The sequence below is a fragment of the Marmota marmota genome, unplaced genomic scaffold (assembly GCF_001458135.2).
Source record: "Marmota marmota marmota unplaced genomic scaffold, marMar, whole genome shotgun sequence".
NCBI lineage: Eukaryota > Metazoa > Chordata > Mammalia > Rodentia > Sciuridae > Marmota > Marmota marmota.
Window position 1 is genome coordinate 32483929 of NW_025999977.1, and position 20728 is coordinate 32504656.

Here is a 20728-nt window from a genome sequence, read left to right on the forward strand (position 1 = left end):
ATTTCCTTGTGCTTAAAGGGCCCACTGCCTAGTACCAGCAATGTGTAAAGCACGGTTTTGACATATTATAATACAAGTTTATCAAATTAAGTCTACATAAGAAAACTGAAGAAAGTTTCACAAAACTTTTTCATAAGAGAAGACAGTTTGAATCTTGAAGGAAAAATAGAGACCAAGTTTATGAGGTAGGGCAGGGGTGGGGAAAGAATTCAAGCAAAGAAACAATGAAGTGCCTGGAATAGGGCTTGGTACACATCAGGTATTCAATAAATGTTGTTGAAGGAAGAAAGAGAACATGTGTTTTTAGCAATGGAAAAAAAATGTTTTGAGGGCTGGGGTTGTGGCTCAGAGGTAGAGTGCTCGCCTAGCATGCGTGAGGCACTGGGTTTGATCCTCAGCACCACATAAAGTAAAATAAAGACATGGTATCCACCTATAATTAAACAATAAATATTTTTAAAAATATATTTTGAGGTAATTGTATGCTCAATGGGAATGTTAGGAGGTAAGGCTGGTAAGGTTGGGTTGGATGGTGAAGGCCTAAAATCTGAAAGAGTTTAGACTTTTTTATGTGGGAATCTCTGGAGCTTTTAGAGACTAAAGAACCTCATCAGATTCCTATTTTATGAAGATAGCACATTTCATTGATTCTAAGGCACAGTTTTAAGATATTTTAAAGACTCTGAAAGTAGGATGCACTTTACAATTGATGAGATGTCATAGTTTAATTGATAGTTGCTTATTTTTTCTCAGTGGTATATAAAATAATGTTGTTTACAAATGATGGCATCTTATAGTTAGTGAAAAACTGAAAGAAAAGGAACAAAGGGACAATAAAGGGAAGCAAGGAGACCAGTTGGGAGACTATCAAATAGTGTAACTGTCTAGATAATGAGATGTGGTGAAAATCAAATATGCTACAGCAGAGTTTGAAATTCCAAAGTAGATTAGAAGTTCCCATTTTTAATGGGTTAAATCTACTTTTTGGTTTTCCACATTCTTATTCACTTTGTTTTGCTTTACTCTACAGTTAGAAAAAAGCTGCTAGCTTTCCACAAAACCTGTATTTCCTCAGATGAATAGGCTAAGTATAAATAATATTAATTAATATCTACTAGCTTTTGAAATTTTGTGAGCAAAGTACAAGCCCTTAGTTCTCCTAAAAGAGAATACCAAGGACTACTGCATACAAGGTGTGTCTTCTCTTTGTCCTCAGATTTCTTAGAGAAATAAAGAAAATTTATAGTACTGAATAAGGCTTCAAATGTCCCCAGGTCCAACATCTTCATTTTATAGATGAGGAAAATGAAGTCCTGGGGTGCTGATTACTTTAAATTTGCCGACACTTAGAAGCCTCCTTCATGTGCTCCTGTGACAACAGGTTGCCTATTTTTCTACTTCTGAATTAGTTCTGTCTCCAGTGCTAGCTTTGAGCGACAGTGCTAAAGGATCTTCTACCACAAGTGCCACAGTTTTCATAATTTTGTTCCTAATTCCTGTCTTTCTGACTCATTCTATGTTTGGAAACTTTTCCCTTTTACCTAGATACCTGGTTGTCTGTCCTGTCTTCTCATTAGATATGGCATCTGGGATTAGGATCTGCTACTTGGAGATTTGGTGTCCAAGTTTCTGATGGGGCACAATCTTTTTCTATACACTAGAGTCTACCATGCTACCCTGAAGCATTTCACCTGGCAGCAGAGTTTCTATAATCCAGAACTCCCCTGCATTATTGTTCTTTCCCTCTGTCTGATTTCAGATTGTATGTGGCTTGCTAGGTGGAGCTCTGTTGAATATTTGCTCCAAGCTCCCAACTCTAGGATCTTTATTCAATATGAGAACTCCTTTCTCATCTTTAAGAAGCAATATGTACCAATAGGGTGTTCAGGGCTGCATCTCTTCGGTTGGTCCAACTTTCCTGTTCATTAGGGGTCACTTTTAATTGTCCTCTTTGGTCATGCATCTGTACTGCTTGATCAGCACCCATGCAGTTTAGTTCTTAAACATAGTGTCTCCTCTGCTTTCTAGAAATCATTAACTGAGCACATGAGCCTGAGTATATGTTAAATGTTTTTGATATCTCTTTTAATCCTCAGAGTAATCTCATCATAAGTTATGATCAGACATATTTTTTTACAGAAGAGAAACAGGCTCAGAGAAATGATGTAATTATTCCAAAGGGCCATAGGCTATGTGCCTGAGTCAAGATTCAGGTCAAGGTTCTGGTGACTTCATGTTGATACTATGTTGCTTTCCATCCAGGATCAGCTTGTCGGCATGGAGTCTGGTCTGCTTATCATATTCCACATCAAAATGTCTCTGCTAGGTTTCACTGTGTTTCCACGTCCCTAGTTGCTGATCAGGGTGGTGGCCATTTACCTGTTTAGAACTAGGAGTACGCCCCAGTCTTACTGGCTAACTGGGCTTACAGGTCTTTCTTAACTCCCCAACATCCAGCTCATCCTTATCTTACTACTAGGCTAAATCCTGCTTAGATGAGGCAGAAACTGTACATGTCAGTGTCCAGATCTGTGTGAAGATTTTACATCTTTATTCTGACATTGTTACATTCTGAAGCCACCAAAGGATTAAAGGGAGAGTTCCTTGTTCTCATTCTGAACTTTATTTTTTTTTTTTGTAGTTACTAAAATAAAGTTTGAGGACTCTAAGCATATCATCAGAGCAGTTTATCTGCCAATGGTGCAGTGAAACACACATTAAAAAATGCTTTCAGGAAGTAAAACTTGGGCCTAGGGTTGTGGCTCAGTGGTAGATCACTCACCTAGCACACGTGAGGCTCTGGGTTCGATTGTCAGCATCATATTAAAAAAAGATAAATAAGTAAAGGTATTGTGTCCATCTACTATATATATATATATATATATATGTGTGTGTGTGTGTGTGTGTGTGTGTGTGTGTGTGTGCGAGCGCACGTGTATGTGTGTAAAAAAAGTAAAATTGGTGGTTTAGGTTTGAGCAGGCCGTGAATCCAAATACTATTACAGTTACTGAAATTAATGGTAACTATTATTTGTTGATTATGTATATTGTTCCCAGACTTTATGTACATTCTCTTGTTTAATCCCCAAACAATTCTACATAACAGGGACCATTATCTTGGGTTTATAGATGAGGAAAACTAGGCACAAATCAGTTAAGCAACTTGTCTTAGATCAGGTTATAGGTTATCAATCGAAGAGTCAGGATTTGGAGATAGGGTATCTGATTTCAGAGCACAAGCTTTCCATCAAACCTAAAGAATTATAATGTTTTATTTAAACAAATAGAAAATTATAGTGTTGTTTTTTAAAGTAATAACTCTGTTACCTTGAGACAATATATATACCCATTTCCTAAGAATGTTGACATTTCCCCAAAATATTTTTGGAACTGGCCTTTGATCCAATTATAAATCTACTAGAAAATTAGACTTGTTAGGTTCCTAGCCTGGTTTTGATTTTAAAACACCATTAGCTTAGTATAAAAATAGTTCCTTCAATCAACAAAATTGATGAATATTGTCCCTCACAGAAATATACAAAATCAGTTAATTCCCAGAAGAAGAAATAGAAATGACAAATAAACATACAAAAATAGTTTAAGCAAATATAGTCAAAGACATGCAAATTTTAACGAGAAAACAATTTTCATCTATTAGATTGACAAAAACGTTAATGATTGGCAATATCCAGGACTGGCAAGGCTGGAGGCAACAAGGACTTTCATGAATTATTGATAGTACTACAACACAGTTCCTTTTTTTCTGGAAAGCAGTTTGGCGACATATGTGAAGTTTTAGCTGGACATATTCGTGATCCAGATATCATAATTTTGTGGGGTGGATGGTTCCGGGGATTGAACTCAGGGGCACTTGACCACTGAGCCACATCCCCAGCCCTATTTTGTTTATTTGTTTGTTTGTTTTTTGTATTTTAATTAGATATAGAGTCCCATTGAGTTGCTTAGTGCCCCACCTTTACTGAGGCTGGCTTTGGACTCACCATCCTCCTGCTCCGGCCTCCCGAGCCACTAGGATTACAGGCGTGTGCCCCGACGCCCAGCCCAGATACTACAAATTTTTATTGTATCTGGAAAGATATTCATGATACATTGTTGATTTTTAAAAAGAAAGGAATAATATGATAATAATCATGGTAGAATCTCATTTTATTTATATCTATACTTAACTTTATATCTGTCATTATACACAAAAATATCACATATAAATAAAATTCTGGAAAAAATGTTCACACACATATGATGTACATTGGACACAGGCAGCAATAATTTTGGACTGCTTTTAAGAAATGAAACATATTCACAAATGAAGTGGACTTGCCATGTCTGAAGACAAGCTTTCGTTATGTGAAACGTGGATCAGCCTCAAAAGAGAATTTACAAAATTGTTTTATAATATAATGGAAAGAAGATCTCCAAATGGTGAAGGCATTCAAGTGCTCAATATTTGAAGGTGTAATTCTGGACTGATTGTTAACAAAATCGTCATGCTGGTCTTATTGTTGTACCTCATTTGTTCTGTTTATTTACATCAGTTTTCATTAAAAAATTTGAGAACTGAGCCCTAAAGAAATTCACTCACTCCGTGTATGAACAGACAGTAATTTCTTTAGCTTTGGCATGCATTAGTAAACGAAAGCATATTTTTACTTGCTTGACCAAGCTCAGGAATCTGCAAGTCTGCTAACATTGCATTATGTGGATGGTGCGCTGAATAATACCATGTGCCTTGTTGCAAAAGCTGAAGATGCGCTTGTGGAATTTATTTTATTCCGATTTATGAGGACTGCTGCACACAAATAGATTATTGTAGTGTCTGTGATTAATGGGACACCACACGGCTGCATGGACTTCATAAATCATTTGATGGAATGTCTGAGTGAATTTTACTTGCAAAATCAGTTTCAATCAGCCTGGCTTGAAAACTAGGTAAAGCAGAAGGAGCTGTCCAGTTGTGGGAGGTATCAAGGTGGAGCAGCAGTGAGCACTACATCCAGTTTATATCTCCAGTTATCAGTGCTGCGGAGGAGTGAATACACAGCACGTTAATTAAATCTGCAGATGGAATTGGAAATGTCACAAATGCTGAGAAGGCCAGGGAAATGATACAAATTGGCCTGAAGTGATAAGTGGGGGTTGGAATAAAGGCCAAAAAATGTGACAGATTTGTCCGTGTGCACACTTATACGCGCATGAATCTGCGAGTGCTTTGAAAAGTTGGTTAATTTTATAACTCCGTTAAGATCCCAAATATCATATAAAATCTATTTGGGAATAATGAATATTTTAAAAAGTGACTGCATGGTTTTATTCCAAGATCAATAATATTCAGCATTTGTTTTTAAAATAATGATTTTATGGCTTTTTCAATACATAGATAATACATATTCATCACGGAAGAATCAGAAGCCATAGATCAGCAACAATAAAAAATATTCTTTAGACTTTCAATGGGATATATACTCATATAAACAAAAATGAGAAAATGAACTCATGTTGCATATTTAATTTGGTATCCAGCTTTGTGTTGTTGTGATTATTGTTTTATTTTTTCAGTACTGGGAATTGAACCCAAGGTCTTTCACATGCTGGACAAGCATTCCACCAATGAATGACACCCTGCCAGCCCTTTTTTTTAAAATAATTTTTTTTAGTTTTTGATGGGCCTTTATTTTATTTTATTTGTTTATATGTGATGCTGAGAACTAAACAGTGCATCACACATGCTAAGTGAGCGCTCCATCACTAAGCCACAACCCCAGCCCCACCAACCCTTTTCTCTCTCTCTCTCTCTCTCTCTCTCTCTCTCTCTATATATATATATATATATATATATATATATATATATATATACACACACATATATTTGTTGATGGGTCTTTATTGTTATTTATTTATATGCAGTGCTGAGAATCAAACCCAGTGCCTCACATATGCTAGGCAAGCATAGAGTGCTTGCCTACCACTGAGCTACAACTCCAGCTCCACTAACCCTTTTTTTTCCCCCATATTTTTATTGGTGCTTTAGAATTACACATATTGGTGAGATCCATTGTTACATACTCATACATGCAGACAACATAACAACATAATTTGGCCAATATAATTCCCCAGTATTTCTCAATATATTTCAGTCAATATCATTTTCCTTCCTCCTTCCCCCTAGTCTGCTCCTCTACTGATCTCCCTCAATTCTTCTATTTTCATTTTCTTTTCTTCTGTCCACATATGATAGAAAACACAGGAATATTTGCTTTCTGAGTTTGGCTTGTGTCACTTAACATAATGTTTTCAAGTTTCATCCAGTTTTCCACAAATGACATAATTTCATTCATAAAGGCTGAATAAAACTCCATTGTTTATACATACCACATTTCCATTCTACCTTTTCAGATAGCCATTGAGTAACCAGTCTGGTGTCAGGTACAGTTTCTCAATGAACAAGGCAAAAAAGGCCTATGCTTTTATAGAGCTTATAGTGAAATGATTGGAGCATAAATCAGCAAAGAAAAAAAAATCGTATTGGTACTAGATACTTTACATGGAATTAAAATGAAGAGTGTGAGGGTCATCCCAGATAGACTGAATGTTAGAAGACTGTTTTGAATAGGTAATCTTTAAGCTGAAATAGGAATGAGTAGAAGTGAGCAATGCAGTATGAGGTCAGAGTATTTCTGGCAGGGGGAACAGCTAATGCCAAGCCCTAGGCTGAGGACAAGCCTGGGAGACAGGAAGACATTGGGGTGGTGGATGATGAAGAATACAGGAGAGCCAGACAGAGCGAGGAAGGGGCAAAGTCAATGGGTTGGAAGTCTTAATGAATTGCTGATGCAAAGGAAAACTCAGAGCAGTGAACTGTCAGAATAGAGAGACATGAGCAGAGAAGAGCATGCTTGAAACTGAGATTATAGAGGAGCTATAATGGTGATGATGAGGTTAAGCGTAGGAACCAGTGAGTGGGGAAAGTGTGATGGAAAAATAGATCATTGGATGTACAAAGTTCATTAAGAAAAAATATTTTGTACGGCTTTCTTTACTTTCTTTAGATATATTTCATAGTTAACCTACATAAACACATTTTTAAAAATTTTAAAAATACAATTCTCTAGGTAAAATACAAGGATAAATTAAAAGAAAACACTTATATAAAATTTTATGTATTTCAATATTTAAGTGCTTAGATACAATTACATTAGACATAGAAGAGTAGACATATGTTTGCACCTATGCATAATATCTCTTGTGAATTTAACAGCTACAAATACAGATTAATGCAGATGTGTTATGGGGGTGACTTAAGTAGCATTGCTTCAAGTGATACACACACATTTCTAAAATGGCAAAGACCTACTTCCAAGAACTCTTTGTATAGGTCTGAATTTTAAAAAAGAACAGTCTTCTATTTATTGGATACTTGCATTCCTGAAAAATACCATATTAAAACTTCACAAATCCTGTAATCCCAGTGGCTGGGGAGGCTGAGGCAGGAGGATCGCGAGTTCAAAGCCAGCCTTAGCAAAAGAGAGGTGCTAAGCAACTCAGTGAGACACTGTCTCTAATAAAATACAAAATTGGACTGGGGATGGTTGAGTGCCCCTGAGTTCAATCCCTGGTACTCAACAACAACAACAACAACAGAAATGTCAAAAATACGTTGTGTTTCTATGTTAAACATAATTAGGTTCAAGGATGAAATGGCTATAAACAATTCTTTTTAGCAACACGAAAAAATCCAGCACATTAAATAATGGTGCAGGACAAAAGATGAATCTTTGTTTCAGGGACTGGCCAGTATAGTGTAGGAAGCATATGGTCTGTGTGTTCTGCCAACTGAGGAGCATCATCTTCCTACAATCATTGTGCCCACAGAAAATGACCCATAGATTTTGAAAAGCTGATATGTGTGTCCACCCACAGAGTCTATTTAACTGGTTTAAAGCAAGCCTCAGTTCAATTACTGGTCTAGGAGAGGCCCAGCTGAGTGCTAGGAGAGAACTGTCTATATTAAAGTATAGACCCCTTGCATCAAGGCCATCAAGAATGGTGGTACAGGGCTGGGGATGTGGCTCAAGCGGTAACACGCTTGCCTGGCATGCGCGGGGCACTGGGTTCGATCCTCAGCACCACATAAAAATAAAATAAAGATGTTGTGTCCACCGAAAACTGAAAAATAAATATTAAAAAAATTCTCTCTCTCTCTTCTCTCTTTAAAAAAAAAAAAAAAGAATGATGGTACAGTTTGTACTGCATAGTCCCAGAGGGCAAAACTAGTCAAAAGACTATTTTTGTCTCTCAAATAAAAACCATAAGCTTGCTGGGTGGCTCAAGTGAAATTACTTGTGAAAATATCATATTCATATTTTAGGTAACAATTTTTTAATTGTTATGCTTCTCTCTTCATAGACCTATAAGATTTATTGCATATATTAAAAATTAAGCCTTATAAGGTATTTTAAATTAAAAAATATATATAATCATGAACTCACAACCTGCACACCATTCTTTTGTCTTTTTCTAAGAAACCCTATCCTATCAGAAGTTGGAATACAACAAACTCTGAGGTACACAAAAGAAACAAGAAACTTCCTGAGTTAGAAAGATACTGGAGATTGCAGACACTCTTAGAAAAATAATAATAGGCATGCTTCCATATTAGGATAATCATAGATGTGAAAATACTGTTACAGAGAAATTGGAATTGATTATTTTATATTACAGAGTAGTTCTTATGTTAGCAAAATGGCTCTCTGATTTATAAAGGGGTTTACTTCATGCACTTTTATAAAGCTTCCTTTTTACAGTGATAAAGTGACTTGACCTACAACAATATTCCTTGAGGCATAGTTCTTGAAATCTGAATGTTCATTTGACGGTATTTATTGAGTTTCTACAATGTGTCCCTCACTGTGCTGGGCTCTGGGTATCTCAATTAAGACCAGACACTACCTCTGGCCAAGAACAGCTTCCAGTGTGAGAAGACAATGTGTGAAGTGTGAATTCAAACACAATATCACAAGTAATGAATTTAGAGTTGTGATTGAGGTGTCCAGAGGACAGTGCATATAATTGAGCCTGGAGGAGGTGGCAAAGGTCTTACCAAGGAGATGACAGTTCAATTGAGTCTTGAGTAGTAGACATTTTCCCAGGGAAAAAGTAAGGAGAGGTGCAATCCAGTCAGAGTAAATAGCAAGCACAAAGGGACTGAGGTCTGACAAGCAAATTGCTAGAGAGAGACTGGAAAGTGAATTGGCAGAGGTGTGATGCTGGGGTGAGGGGAGCAATAACAATGAAATTAGCTACAGCCTGTGGAGGGCTTTGGATGTTATGCTAAGGAGGCTGGATTAAATCCTGCAGAAAACTAGAAATCCGCAGGAAATTTTAGGCAGAGGGTGATATCAATTTTGTTCTTTAGGGAAGCAACTGGGAGCTATGTGGAAGCGGGGCAGCAAGGGGAAAGACAGATGACAGGGAGCAGTTTGGAGACCTGTGTTAGTGGCACTATGCCCTGGTGGCTTTCATGTGTAGATTTCACCTTCTGCAGTCAGGTCAGGAGCTGTGGGCAGGAAGTAGGTTGAAAATGAAGCTCAAAGTTGGCTTTTGTAGGCAGCAGGTAAGAGACTGAACCTAGAAGAGAGGGTAAATGCAGGAATGAGGTGCCGATATGGACTTCAGTGTAGAGCAGTCAGTAGAGGCCGGAATCCGGAACCTAACCTAGAAGAAACAAAGTGGGAGAGACAAGAAACCATGGAACAGAAATCTAAGACACAGGATGTGGGGGGTGGGGAAAGGCTTTAGGCACAAGGTCAGGGTATGGAGAGTGGCACCAGATAACAGACATGCCAGGGCTTCTCAAACTTTACTTAGTATCAGAATCACCTGGAGGCTTTGAAAAATACAGCCCCCAAGATGATTATTCGGTCAAGGTCTGGAACAGCGTCTAACAATTGGCATTTCTGCAAGTTTCTGAGACGCTGCTACTGCAGGTCCATGGACTAAATTTAAAGTAACGAGGTTCTGAGGTTGCTTCCAGCTCTACAATAACCTGAGTTGTCTACAAGATTTAAAAACATTTGAAACTTCAGGTGTAGACAGTCAGTTACTAGAGAGAGGTCTGAATCTGTGGAGAAAGGCCAGTTCTGACAGATCAAACACACAGTCTGAGAAGCAGCCCAGGAAGGTGGGCAGCTGTCCATGAAGACCAAACGAGACTTGATTTAAATTGTTTTGTTTTGTTCCTTTTCTCTGCAGGCAGCACCTACAAAATGGGACTNTATATATATATATATATATATATATATATATATATATATCTCAGCTGGAATCTTGATAGGGATTCCATTAATCTGTAGATCAATTTAGGGATCAATTTCGTCTTAACAATATTAACATTTCAACTCATGGGATGTCTTTCTACTTATTTGAATCTTCATTTATTTCAATAATATTTTATAATTTTCAGAGTATATGTTTAAATTTATTTAAAAAAAACTATCCCTAGGTGTTTTATTCCTTTTGGTACTATTAAAATGGAATTTTTGAAATTTTATTTTCAGATCATCCATTAAAACTAGTATATAAAAATACAATTGACATTTGTATGTTGATCTGATATTCTTCAGTTTTGCTGAATTTGTTTATTAGTTTTAATAGGATCTATTTTTAGTGAATTTCTTAGGATTTTCTATATACAAAATCATGACATCCCTTAGCTTGGCTAGGTTTTGTTTTTCACTATGGATGATTATTATTTCCTTTTCTTTTCTGATTTCCCTAGTCAGAACCACCAGTAGGATGTTGAATAAAAGTACACAGAAAGGACATATTTGTCTTAATTAAGAAAATTTAAGCCTCCCCCCCTCCCCATTAAGTACAATGTTAGCTGTGGGTTTTCCATAGATGCTGTTTATCTGGTTGAAGAAGTTCCCTGAATTCCTAATTTGTTGAGTATTTTTGTTCATAAAATTATGGTGATTTTTTCAAATTCTTTTTCTGTGTCTAGTGAGATGATTGTGTTGTTTTTATTATATATTCTGTTACTATGGCATATTACATAATTTGTTTTTATATATTGAACCAACCTTACATTCCTGGGACAAATCTCACTGGGTCATGGTGTTTTTTTTTTGTTGTTGTTTTAATATATATCTCTGTATTTGGTTTGCTAGCATTTTATTTGTTTAAAAAATATATATGCATATATACATAAATATACATACATATATACATATACAAATACATATATATATGTTATAGGTGGATGCAATATCTTTATTTTATTTTTATGTGGTGCTGAGGCTCAAACCCAGTGCCTCACACATGGTAGGTGAGCGCTCTACCTCTGAGCCATAATCCCAGCCCTTGCTAACATTTTATTGAAGAATTTTGTATTTATTTCTGTAAGGGGTGATCCATAGTTTTCCTTTCTTGTAATGTTTTTGTCTGTTTTGGAATCAAGGTAATACTGGCCTCACAGAATAAATTAAGAAATATTCTCTGCTAAATGTTGAAAGGTTTGTGAGGAATTGGTCCTCCCCCCCACCCTCACTCCTCCTCCTCTTCCTCCTTTTCCTCCTCCTCCTTCTTCTTATTTTGGAGTACTGGGGATTGAACCCAGTGCCTCACACATGCTAGGCAAGTACTCTACCAGTGAGCTAAATCCCCAGCACTTTTATTTTATTTTGAGATAGAGTCTTACTAATTTTCTGTGCAGTCCATAGCCTAGTTGTGCCAGGAAATGGGTTAGGTAGCCCACAGACCAAAGAAAGTGCCTGAAGACAGCATGGGAGATGTATGGTTTATTGAGAAAAGCTTACAAGACATCAGGACTGCTCCAAGAAGAGTTCAATTGTGATAGTTGGACAGAACCTCTGGCCCTCACAGTGTTCTGTCCAGTAGTGGCTGGTTAGATGAGTGACATGCATCCTTTCCAAAATGCCCTCAGTTCTGTGCCTGTCCCCACTTGGAGATAGTTTTTTTGTTTTTGTTTTTTTATGTTAGGCTGCAGAAGCAGTGACATCATCAGCATGTTTGCTTACTTTGCTTGAATGACCAGCATTCCAAGGAGCAACGGTCCTGGCATATATGTAAGAAAGTAGTTTTCCACAGAAAACACTAACTTGCCCTAGTTTCTAAAGTACATAAGAGAAAGCCGGTGGCTTTCAGATAAGATGTATCTGGAGTTTCCAGCCCAGGCTTGATCTCATCCCTTAGCTTGGCTAGGTTTTGGGAAACAGAAAGGGACATTCAAGGATGTTGTGTTTTACTGTTCTCCTTTTATTTAGGGGAAATTCAGTTGTCTAGACTGTCCTTAAACTTGTGATTTACCTGTTTCAGCCTGATGAGTATCTGGGATTACAAGTGTGTGTCACCACTCCTGGTTATTCATTCTTCTTTACATACTTGATAGAATTCACCAGTGAAGCCACCTCATCCTGGGAAGATTAAAAAAATATTTCTTATCACTGATATAATCTCTTTACTTTGGTATACATTGTTCAGATATTTTTCTTCTTCTTGAGTCAGCTTTGGTAGGTTATATCTTTCTAGGAATTTGTCCATTTTATCTAGATAAGATTTTAATTAGATTTTTATCTACTTCGTTGGCATGTAATAGTTTTTCATATTTCCTTATAATTTTTGTTTGTTTGCTTCTGTAAGGTTGATGGAAATGTTTCTTCTTCCATTTTTTCTTTGACACATTGGTTATTTAAAAGTGTTATTTAATTTCCACATATTTGGGACTTATTTATTTATTATTACATGTATTTATTCTTGTTTTGACTTACCTAATTTTATTTCATTGTGGTCAGAGAATATACTTTGTATCATTCCTCTTTTTTTAATTTTTTTAATCGTGAGTTTTATTTTATGTCCCTTCACATAGTCTGCCCTGGAGACTGTCCTATGTGCACTTCAGAAGAAAATGTTTGCTGCTACTGTGGGATGGCATGTTCTATCACTGTCAGTTTAAAATCTGGTTGGTTTATAATGTTATTCATGTCCTCTATTTGCATGTTGATCTTCTGTCATGTTGTTCTTTCCCTTATTGGAAGTGAAGTATTGAAGTTTCTAAATATTTTTGTAGAATTGTCTGTCTTATATTCAATTCTGTCAGGTTTTGTTTCACATGTTTTGGGGGCCTGTGATTTGGGAATTCTTAAGGGGGAAAACATCAGGCAATAGGTGTCCCTAGACACATATGCACAGAGATCATGTGCAGGTGCTTTCGCCTCACCCCAAAGGCTCTTCTAAACAATCTGTTCTGCCTTTGGTGTCTCCCCAACAAACACCTGAGAGATAGTTAGGCAATTGGTATACAAGCTGCCAGAAAAGCACCAGGCAATTTTCTGTTTGAATTAGACAGGTTGGAGCAGAGGATCAGGGAGGTGGGTGGAGTGGAAGACAGAATTATATTCCCTTTATGTTATGTGGAAAATTGTACTGCACCATCCAGGGATAAGGGAGGAAAGTATTACCTCAATGGTCCAGAAAGCTAGAAGGCTGTTTGAACTTGCATGTTTTCCATGTTATCTTGGGACCTTGACTATGATGTTCCTAAAGAAGCGAATTCATGTCAATGGAAACAAGAACGCATGTCTTCTAGGGTCTGACATCTTCCAGACATACCAAGATTTTTTTTTAACTTGTAATTTTTTTTAACATTGTAAATGGAAGAATAGATATATTTCTCCACACACACATACACAGGCACACTCATGCACACTCTCATGAATATTCATATTTGAATATTCATATATTCTGATAATACATATATTTATCTTCCATGGTTTTATCTCAAAAGAGTACAGATACATCAAACTTTTCTAGGAAAACAATTCTAGGAATATCTAATTTTTTTAAAATTTGATTTATGTTTTTAACTAATGCCTCTTCTTGGGCAGTAATTTTCTGTGTTTATCGTTTCACTTTTCTTAACTTAACCTTTTTGATTCAAGATGTGGCCAAAGACCTACCAAAGAGTTTCTGTAAGTATTATGAACCTGAATTCAACTTTTGAAAAATACTGAGTGACTTTGAGATCAAAGTACTCATCTGTGATGGGAATAGCACCAGGTAGAATCTTTTGTGCATACTGTTAGTGAAGGAAGGTGAGCATTCTTCCACTGAGCAGAGCTGGGGATAGGGCTTCTCCTCTCTCAAGAAAGCAAAGAAACTGAGAAGGACACATACTCAGAATAAAACACCATTCCTCCCTGATAACTTCCCTGGAGCCCTGCATGAAAAGGTGAAGACAGTTGGCACCCCTAGGCTGGGCCTAAACTCTCCACTAGAAGCAGTTTCAGATTCATTCTAGTCTATTGAACAATGATAATCAAAACACTAAAATTTTGATACTTAATCATGGCCATTATATTATTAGGCTAGAGATATTTTATAAGAGGTATCCTCAAATGCCCATATAGGACATATTGGTAAAACACAAATACAATGTGTTATCTTGGACAAGCTAAGAATTATAAAATGTTCACCTAAGTACTTGAATCTCTTACTTTGTTTTATGGGTTTTTAACCTTTATCCCGTGAATGTTTGTGCTGTGGATATCTTTCAGAAATGATACCCTAGGCTACTACCTGTTTGTTACTTTTTGGTGAAGAAGTAAGGCCGACAGTCTGTTAACAATGTTATTACCTGGAACAATCACAAAATGCATGACAACAGACTGAAGAAGCCATACATGAGAAGATGCTTATCTTTATTATTTTATTTTAGTTTCTGAGGATGGGGTTACATGCATTCAGGTCATTAAAAAGAGAAAACACAAAACCCCAAGCCCCCAAACCAAGCACTATATATTGATTAAAGGGAAGGTCAGACATGTCCTTATTTTACCTTATTTGAAATTATTTCTTAAAAAAAGATTTTTAAGATAACTTTTAAAACATTGTATTAACATACTAATAGCCATATCCTTAATCATATGGCAAGAGATAGATTTTGTATTCATTTTAAAAATGGGAAATCTGCTGGGCATGGTGACACATGTCTGTAATCCCATTGGCTCAGGAGGTTGAGTCAGAAGGATCACAAGTTCAAAGCCAGCCTTAGCAATTTAGGGAGGCCCTAAGCAACTTAGGGAGACCCTGTGTCAAAACAAAACAAAACTGGGCTGAAGATCAAGCTCGGTGGTAAAGCACCCCTGGGTTCAATTCCCAGTACCTTCCTCCCACCAAAAGGAAATATTTATTGAGCTAATGCAATGTAGGTTATAATTGACTGATTATAGAATTGAAAGTTTTATACAGGGCAAAATTGTATGTTGTAATTTTAACAGATTTTACTTCAAGGTGACAAAACCCACAAAACTTTAGCAAGTCGAGAGAGAAATATGCCTAAAGTTTGCTTGTTCTTTGGGTTGAACAGATGTGATGTATATCAAGAAGGAAACTAACGTTTGAGATTGAACAACTACTAAGCTAATGGGTCAGCAGAGCTGTATTCTAAGTACAGCATGAGAGTCTTGCCTGCAGAGATGGCAAAGAAAAGCACATTTGCAAATTACTAGGATATACCACTCAATTCTGTGATAGGAAATATGTTTTTTTTTTTTTTTTTTGCCTACTATGGCCTGAAGTTTTAAAATCAGCTATAAAATATAATAAAGTGATCCCAGGTCCTAGGTGAAAAATAGCCTAGGTCCTGCAAATGTGGGGCCAGTTAAATTTCAGTTTTTCCAATTGGGAAAACCAGTTCTCCCAGATTTCTACTAGAATGGGAGCTACCTGAAATTCTTCAATCAAATTTTTCTTCCAGTTATTATTTTCAAGGGTCTACTCTCACTAACTGTTTTGGTGGTCAATCTCAGTCATATTTATTATATTCTAATTCTATGAGCATCAAAATGAAATTTATAAGAAGATTTAAATTTGATAGATTCTAGAGGAGTACCCCCACCATTTTTATTTTTCAGGTTACTTAAGAAGTCCTTATCTACTCAGGTCTTAGGAAGCCAAATTCTAACTTACAAGCCCACTTTAGAACACAATCTATTGCAAGAGGAAGTACAGACATCCCAAAGCATCATAAAGGAGTTGTAAATGGTTCTTGGACCAGAACAAATCCAGACGGTAAGCTATAATTTCCTCAGTACATTATAAATGTCTTAGCCTCCAACTTCCCCTGTATCAGGAGTAGAGATGAGCAACTAGATAGGTCCACTCCAAGGAAGGGTAAAAGGCCCAGTGAGGATTCTTGGGGTTGAATTCTGACACGAATCTGGAAGAATTCATCTACAAAAGCTACTGGTTCTTTGAAATCTATTGGGTTGGATACAGTGCTTTTGTTTCACACTGTGGCTTTAATATTCTAGATTTGGAAAAAAAAAATTTCTTTCAACTAGAAAAATCACTGTTTCTTTCCACTCAGTGACTTCTACGGGCTGCTCAAGTATTAAATATTAATTCTCTTTGTGATTTAACAATGAGTGTATATGCAGCCAGAGAGTTGCTGTATTGGAATCAAAACCAATTAACAACTCAGCTTGCTCACAGCTTATGAATAAGTAGGAAGAAAAAGGACTCCTTTACAAATGCTCAAGCACACGCACCTTCTTAGCCACTCCAGCTTCTACAGAAGTTCTGGAGACCACTAGGTGTCGCTCTGCACAGATCCCTACGCTGGACGCAAAGGCCACGAAGAACTCCGTTCCTTGGCAAAGCTGTTCTCCTTTGCTTCGTGAGACGGACTGTACACGATGGGTGTAATTTAGATCTGGAAGAAAACTCTCTGGGGGTTCCTGCCCTTCATGTCCATTTTCCATTCTCTTGATTTCCTGGCTAAGGACGTATTGGGTGGGGAGGCACACCCTGCCAGGTCTAGTCTCCTAGATTCCCCAGCTCCTCCTCCAGGCGGAGCAAGCTTTAAGAGAGGGAGCCACCTTCATGGTGAGATTTGAAGCTATGACTTCAAGCCTTTCTAATGCTTCAAATATTTGCTTTATTACTGGGTCTTTCCTACCAGGTGTGAAGGTTGTCCAGCGAGATCCTGCCCCTGGGCTAGGTACACTATAAGTTAAACATATTGTTATTTAGATGTATATGTTACCTGGTGCTCCTCAACATCACATTAACATTAAATTGAGTTATTTAAATATATTAAGTTAAAATGATATTATCTACCTGTCTCTTTGAAAGGCACAGAGTATGGATTTAAGAGTGTATGTTTCAGTTAATAAAAAGGCAAGCCTGCCAGGGATGTGGGGAAATATAAGTCTGGGGTGTTAAATTCTCACAATATATATTTTAAAATTCAAGTTGGTTGATAGAACTACAGAATCAGAATAATATTTTTTTAAAAGGGAAAGTAATAGATGGCAGGATTAAAATATTAAATTCATAAAACTTAATAAGCACGAGGTCAGTGGATATGAGGTAACAGTCTTCTTTAGAGTCAGAGCAAATACCACAATCATTTTCCAGTAAAAGAGGTAACTGAGAGATGGGTGAGACAGTGCATACCTGTAATCCCAGTGACTTGGGAGACTGAGGCAGGAGGATCACAAGTTCAAGGCCAGCCTTAGAAACTTAATGAGATCCTGTTTCAAAATAAAAAATAAAAAGGGCTGAGAGTGTAGCTAAGTAGTAGCATGCCCTTGAGCCCTTGAGTTCAATCCCCAGTATTGCCCCTTCCCAACACTATGAAAAATTATACACTGCATTATTTGAGAGCCTGATATGCCATCATGAATCCCACTATAATATATAATTTCAATGCTTCAATAAAAAATAAAAATTAAAAACTCCAATGTACCAGAGTAACACTCAACTGAAGAACATCTTCAGCCGTGATTTGGTATTAGTGATATTAACATTAAAGTGGATTGTATCATACTTGAGAAAAAGAAAACCCACAATTGCCTTTCAAAAAAAATAAAGAGGGAACTGAATGTTTAAGTTAGTTTTGCATAGAACCCAAAGGTTTAATCTGTAACCTCAATAGATATCAATATTTTATATTAAGAATATTTGAATGTGAGGTATTATATAAAGTATTTTATTCACATTATCATATTAAATCTTCATAATAACCTATCACTTAGTATTTTATGTTAAATTCATTGATAAGAAATTGAAACTCAAAGGGGTGAAGTAACTTGCCCAAAGTGACATTCTAATAAGAGGTAGGGCAGGATCTAATCTCAGATTGGAGGGTCCTCAGGGTCAGAGCCCTTAGCCACAGTGATTATTACAATTCAAAAAAATGCTTTATAGTTTTCAAAATGTTTATAGCATTTATTTGTGGACAATATCCTGTTAATCCTGAGACCAGGGAGAGTAGACATGACTTCCTCATCTTACAAATGTGAATCTAGAAGTTTGAGGAGTAAAGAGACTTGGCCAAGGTCATGGAATCAGAACTCAGATGCAGGCCTAATTCTACTAAACAGTTTTGCTCCGAAGATTAGACGTATAGTTAACAAGGCAATGTAACAGCAGACAGAGGGAATTCTAAATAGAATAAAGACAAATGGTGTCTGTCTTGCAACTTTACTGACTGTTTAAAACCTGAGCAGCCTTTGGTCAGGGAGAAGAGATGGTAGTTAGAATTATTAAAATCTGCATTACTTGATTTAATTAATTCTTATATTACTTAATTGTCTATGCTTTGGACTCTCAAAGACATTAATTTGTGCAAATCTGGATTCTTGTAGGCGCATCTGATTACCTGTGTAATCATCTCTATGCCTGAGAACTGCCTATTCATCCACAGGGACTGGATTAACCTCTTATTATGGTTTAGCTATTATGGATCCTCCATCTCTCCACCCCAAGCTCATGTGTTAAACAATGCAAGAATGTTCAGAGGTGAGCCGATTATGAGAACTGTGATCTCATCACTGGATTAATTCATTTGATGTATTAATAGTTTGAATGGATTACTGGGTGATAATTGTCAGCAGATGGGGTATGACTGGAGGAAGTAGGTCACTGAGGGTGTGGCCTTGGACTCTTATCTTGTTCCTGACTCCTTGAGCTCTTTCTTTCCTCACTATTTCCTGTCCATCATAAGCTAAGCAGCTTTGCTTTGTCATGCCCTTCCACATGATGTTCTATCTCATCTTGGGCCCAAAGCCTCGTAATCAACTGACCATGAACTAAACCATGAAACTGTGAGCCCCAAATAAACTTTTGCTCCTTTAAGTATTTTGTCATAGTGACACACTCCCACGTGTGATGCTCTCTCATCCTCTCCCTACCAGAGTTGAAGAGAACAGGAACCCTGACCAATTCAATTAATTTCTATGTGTGGCTAGAATGGCAGACCATGTAAAAACTGAGGATCATTGGAAATGTGTGAATTTGAGGCTGAATTGAGAAACAGGAAAAATAGTTCTTAGAAAATTAAAAAAAAAGAATCAATGAGGCAAGCAGAGGTGAAAAATAAAAAAAAAAAGAACACTTTTCTGGACTCCTAATGCATTTCCAGTTTCTGGTCTCACTTCCATTTCACTTCCCAAAAGGGTCATTGCCTGACCCTTTTCTGGCAATTTGGCTAGAGATGGGTTTGGCTATTTATGTGGCAAGGTGTACTGAGCCAACTTCCCATTTCAGTTGGTTGTTGTCTCTGTTTCTCCCTTTGGAGGTTGCCATGATTTGAATGTTTTTGTCTATCCCCCAATTCAATGTTGAGTCCTAATCCTCAATGAGAAAAAATTTAAAAGGTGGGCTTTTGTGATGGTGATTAAGTTATGAGGCCTTATGAATGGAATTAATATCCTTGTAACAGAGGCCCTAGAGAAGTAGCTAGCGCCTTTCACCATGCAAGGACACAGTGAAGGTACTATGTATGAGAAGATGTGTCCTCACTGGTCACCAAATCTGTTGGTGCATTGAACTTTGACTTTCTAGCCTCAAGAACTTTCAGATAAATTTTGTTGATTCTAAGAAATCCAGTTTATGGTATTTTGTTATAGCAACCTCAGAGTGAAGCCGGGTAGGGAGTGGAAAGAGCAGGCCCAGAGAAGATGTATGGTGGTCATAACTGAAGTCACAGCCTTGCAGGTGATGGTCGTTGTACAAATACAAAGAATCAGGCAATTCTTTGGGACATCTATGGATATAAAAATGAACAGAAATCATGACAGGACTCACTTGGCTGGAAAAGGGAAGTTTTTTTTTTTTTTATCCATAAAGAATAAGCACATTGTACTTCTTTTCTGTTTTTCCTTTTTAAAAAAATGTTTTTAGTTGTACATGGACCCAATATCTTTATTTATTTATTTCTATGTGGTGCTGAGGATCGAACCCAGTGCCTCACACGTTCGAGGCAGGCGCTGAGCTATAGCCCCACCCCTGATTTTACTTTTTTTAAGTTACTATGACTAGCATTGGGCTTCACTATGGCTTCCTCCTAGGTGCTTTCCTTTTTTCTTTTTGTACCAGGGATTGAACTCAGGGGCACTTAACCACGGAGGCACTTCCCTAGCCTTATTTTGTATTTTACTTAGAGACAGGGTCTCACTGAGTTGTTTAGGGCCTCACTAAGTTGCTGAGTCTGGTTTTGAACTCATGATCCTCCTGCCTCAAGCCTCCTGAGCTGCTGGATTACAGGTGTGCACAACCACACCCGGCCTCCTAGGTTCTTTGCTATGTATTATAATAAATCTAGCTATGAAGTGTCAAGAGAGGGTAATGCTGTAACTAACATTTATATAGTGCTTTAGCTTAGAAAGTACTTTGACTTATTCATACT